This window comes from Limulus polyphemus, unplaced genomic scaffold (assembly GCF_000517525.1).
Source record: "Limulus polyphemus unplaced genomic scaffold, Limulus_polyphemus-2.1.2 Scaffold1451, whole genome shotgun sequence".
Taxonomy (NCBI): Eukaryota; Metazoa; Arthropoda; class Merostomata; order Xiphosura; family Limulidae; genus Limulus; species Limulus polyphemus.
Genome location: NW_013667061.1, coordinates 242,860 through 247,937, shown reverse-complemented (window position 1 = coordinate 247,937; position 5,078 = coordinate 242,860). Strand labels below are relative to the sequence as shown.

The 5,078-nt window shown below is 33.0% G+C and overlaps 1 protein-coding gene across 3 annotated transcripts in view; it reads left to right on the top strand.

Annotated features, from left to right (window-relative positions):
• The window catches only part of LOC106463642 (serine/threonine-protein kinase 25-like), a 55,906-nt gene that overhangs the window by 18,298 nt on the left and 32,530 nt on the right, over nt 1-5,078 (top strand). The window lies entirely within an intron of this gene.

The window sequence follows — 5,078 nt, the reverse complement described above, 5'->3', positions numbered from 1 at the left end:
CTGGTCATGCAAATATTTTGGTAAAACATCACGATATTTTTTGTTTTGAGCCTTAAACTGAAATAATAATGGAAGGAGATTTTTCTGAAGTTAATACTCGATTGATACAAATTGGTCTTTATGCGAAGCTCTCTTTAAGGTGATTTATCTGTTTATCATCAAAATTTTCGGGCAAAATTTTGATAGCTGTTTCCCTGTTTCTTCCAGATTTAGATGTACAATACTTAAGCTAGTTTTCATATATGCCAAATTGAACCTAATATTTATGCTTATGCTAAGATTCTATGATACTGGCGACTCGTACAGGTTTATTATTTCTATGCTGTTTGGGTAAAATCTAGTTTTCGCACTTGTTATTGTTAAAACGTACTTTGTTATTGAGTGTTGTGGTATAATATATATATTTCCATTAGAAATTGATTGAGTTGAGACTTTAATTCTGAGTTTTAATTTCTTCTAGAGTTGGAAACTGATAAGTATTAAATTGACGTTGCTTGAAAAGGCTTAATAATAAAAATATGTACATTTTGACGAGTTGCTATGTAATTATTGTTTGATATATTCTTTTAACTTATTCGCTGCATGTATTAATTAACACGTTGTTCTTTTAATACTCAGTGATACATTTCGTATAGTAAGTGTTTATGGATTGAAAAGTCGCTCCATTGAGATAACAAAAACTGGCTTCGTGTCCTGATATTTAGAAGTTGTAACTTACAATTTTGTAAACTACTACTAAGTATTAATAAATATTGCTGCTAACTGTGGTATATTACAAATCCTGTAAAAATCTCATTCAGTCAGAAAAATATCGAGGGTGGAAAAAAATGCGTAAAATCTCATTGTTGATTTTTTAAATATTTTAAAAAATCCTTTGTCTTGGTGGAAATAGTTGTTATAATTAGGTTCATAACCAAATGGCTGATTACTACAAGGAGTCGCAGAGATGCCACCAGAGGGCGCTAATATGAAAAGATTTATTAAATTTAAAACGTTTTATAACTTTTAGGCTGGTATAGTCTTTCTTTTTAAAATATTCCACATTGGAACGTTCTCAGTTAAAAGTGTCCCAAAATATTTTTTGAAATTTCCATTTGCATGAAGCAAATCTGTAATGGATGCTTCTAAATGGTGGAATTTAGTTGAAAATATAAAAGTTGGAAAATCATGTCTATTTATAGTCTTAAAATCCCAACACTGATGTCATAGGTCAACACATAGTAGCTTTATTGAAAACAATATAATGACATTACATATAATCATTGAATTTGTCAAAGGCAATCTCTACACATTTTTGTGGAACCAGGCAACAGTAATATTTTAACATCTAATCTAAGGCTTGATAAAAGTGATACTGATTGTGGAAATTGACAGAAATGATACATGTGTATTTGATTGCAGAGCTTGAAAAAAAGTATATTAGGAATGTGGTCTTTATGCCCTTGTTCAGAAAGCTTATAAAGAACCAGATTATATAATGTCTACAACAATTATTCAGGCGGTACCACATTTTTTGTAATCTTTTATATGGAAGTTAAATGCTGTAAATAAAAAGCTACGTATTCAGGTAATTTATAAATAAAATTAAAAACTTTTCTCCTATGACAATATTTAGATTTTGTGCTAGACGCGCTCAAACAGTTATTTAGGCAGTCTCAAAACAAATGATCAGACAGTGGTTTTATCTCGAATACTTTTCTTAAAAAATATTTTTACCAAGTGTTAATCTGAATTCTGTATATAAAGGCACATATAAATAGTATAAGAGTCACAGTTTTCAGAATAAATTTGTCTCAAAAGCGTGAAAAAAAACTGCTGTCCGCGTGCAATGAAAGTTTTATAGCTAAAAAAAAATTGAAAAAAAGTAGAAAATGCCACACTACACAGTGCACTCTTTATCGGGGAAGTACAAATAAGCCAAGAACTACACAGTGCACTCTTTATCGGGGAAGTACAAATAAGCCAAGAACTACACAGTGCACTCTTTATCGGGGAAGTACAAATAAGCCAAGAACTACACAGTGCACTCTTTATCGGGGAAGGGCAAATAAGCCAAGAACTACACAGTGCACTCTTTATCGGGGAAGGGCAAATAAGCCAAGAACTACACAGTGCACTCTTTATCGGGGAAGTACAAATAAGCCAAGAACTACACAGTGCACTCTTTATCGGGGAAGTACAAATAAGCCAAGAACTACACAGTGCACTCTTTATCGGGGAAGTACAAATAAGCCAAGAAAATAAGTTGAAAGGCGGGGAGGGGTGAGAATCATCACAGAGCGACAAGGCCTTGCCATTGTTGCCACGACAAGAACAACAGAGTAGCAAGTTCTTCAAATATTGAACAAGAATTAGTTCAAAACTATGATGTTAAGGTGCCAGCATCAACAGTAATAAATAGGGAATGGTCGAGTTGCTAGAAAAAAGACCTTCATCAGCTTAGTCAACAAGAAGAACAGAGTGGCCAAAAGACTGTTTCAGTAAAATCATTTGGCCAAATGAGTCGAAATTTAATTTACCTGGCTCAGGTGGGAGGGTGATGATGTGTAGAAAGCTATCAAACCAGGTGAAGATAGCAATAAAGTTTAGGATGTACGGCAGCTTCGGGTGTTGGTGAACTTGTAATAATAGAAGACAAAAAGAGTAGAAAAATGTAAAAAGATATTCAGGAATCTTAATAAGTCAGCTAGAAATTTAAAGGTAAGAGGGTTTCTGTTCCAACAAGATCGGAATCCCAAACACAGATAAAAAAGGGGACTGGATTTAAGACTGGCTTTCATTGTCACAAGATCTCAGTCATATTGAACTTGGATCCAGGATGGAGTAAAGATATATTAGGTCTAATGTTGAATCATCTGCCAAAAAACCCAGAAGTTGGTGCGTAGTATGATGGAACGATAACAAGCTGTTATTAAACTTAAAGAAAAGAGATGTTTCACTAAATGCTTAAAATCTAAACAAATGACAATATACTATCAAAAAGAGATACTTGTCAATGTATATTTAGTTGCCTTAATAACTGTTTGACCACATCTGACATAAAGCTTTATTTAAAAATGTATTACACGAGAAAAAAAAACATTTGAATATTATTTATGAGATGCCTGAATGTATAACAAATACAGATAAGTAATTTTGTTTTGCTTTAATCAAATCATTTATAAAATATTGCCAAAAAAGGGTTATGGCACTGCCTGAATAATTGCTGTAGACATTTTATTTATGGGTTTGGATGTATAATCTAACAAGAGTAATATATATATATATATGTAAGGTGTGAAGGCCTTTTACAAGCCGGCGAAGCATGAATATAAATGATTATGTTTGACAAGTGTTTCGACAATTACTGTATTCGATGTGTTCCAGCCGGCCTAAAAACCTCTGGATTGGGCGAAACGCGTCGTCGGCAATGGATATGGCGAACATTGTGTGGTTAAAATTCTGTTACTCTACACTCTTCTAATTCTTGAACATCCCTAAGGGACTAGATAAAAAATGTGGTGTTTAGAAATATAATAGGTCTAATATCAATGTTTTATGACAAGAATAATTAATTAGGTTCTGTATTGTATTGGAGACAAAAGGCAGTTTTAATCGTTTGGACTTTGTTTGGATTAAGAATACTCTAATGTATTAAGATAGAGATTTAAGGCAGAGAATCAGATTTCCAAAACAATTTCGAAGTTGATAAAATACTTAACCTTTTACAGTTACACATTAACTCGACGACTTATTCTGTTAGATTTATATAATTCTCAAAATCAGTGGGTAACAGATATATTTTAAAAACTAGAGACAACATAGTTGAATAATCTATAAATAAAGGTTGTTTGGATTTTCATAAAATGCCTGTCAATATATATATATATATAAATGAATCCCCACTGAGAATCTTGTTGGTCACCTTGTATCTTGTTCGATGGTAAACCATTCGTCCTGAATAATGGACATCTTGAATAAAGTGAGCCGTTGTCCATCATGAATCTTGTTTGATGGTAAACCACTCGTCCTAAATAATGGATATCTTGAATAAAGTGAGCCGTTGTCCATCATGGATCTTGTTTGACGGTAAACCATTCGTCCTGAATTATGGACGTCTTGAATAAAGTGAGCCGTTGTCCATCATGGTAGAAATACAAACTTCTGGGATGGTCATCATTGGCAACAACATTTACCATTCTGAAAGATTCAAATAACTCAACATCTGCCAAGAGGACAATGCTCTCTACTCTATTAACACCACCAGTAGCTTGCATTGTCTGAACAATGCAATCATCAATTGAACGCCTCATCTGCTTTTCATTATGTTTTCTCGGTTTAGTGATCGACCCACATCAAGCGTCCCTATCCATTTTCATTGTTCACACTTATTATTCTAAGCATACCCAAGTTCCTTTTCTATTTGTGATTGAGAGACAGCTTTTAAGACTGGTTTTTGCCACCAAATGACAGTTTTTTGTAATGTCTCTATCATGGTTACAATTAGAATATTGTTACATTCCAGAAGTCTGTCCAGTCGTATCTTATCTTAGCCAGTCAGCAGTGGTTGACGGCCATGGTGTTTTCTAGTGGTAGAGATATTCTCTTTCAATTGCCACTGTTGTTGGACTCTGATGGCAGATATATTTGAACAGCCGATCAAAGTTCCTGTCTTGAATAATGATACTTGTTAGATGAGCAAGGTTAATGCAATTCTTTAAAAATCTGAGAGATTTTTACTCTTATTCATTGTTTAAAAAGCTAGCTATTATACTTGCTACATCTCTGCATTCATAGGGTTAAATGAATTACTTGAAATAGCACATGATGTTTTTCATATACAAATAAATGGAGATTTTCACAAATGTGTGTAAAAGTGTTGTAGTAAAGAGCTTAATTGTCGTTGAAAAAAGGCACTTATTATACCATAGTTGAAACAAGGTACAAGGAGTAGTAATCAGCAATTATGCTTAAAAAGTTATTTTCTATGGGGTTTACATATTCATATTTTTGTTCTTTTGAGCACAGGCCAACAAAAAATATTTTTATTTCAAATGTTTCAAAGTTGTACAGGATGAGGAAAAATTAATACATTTGAT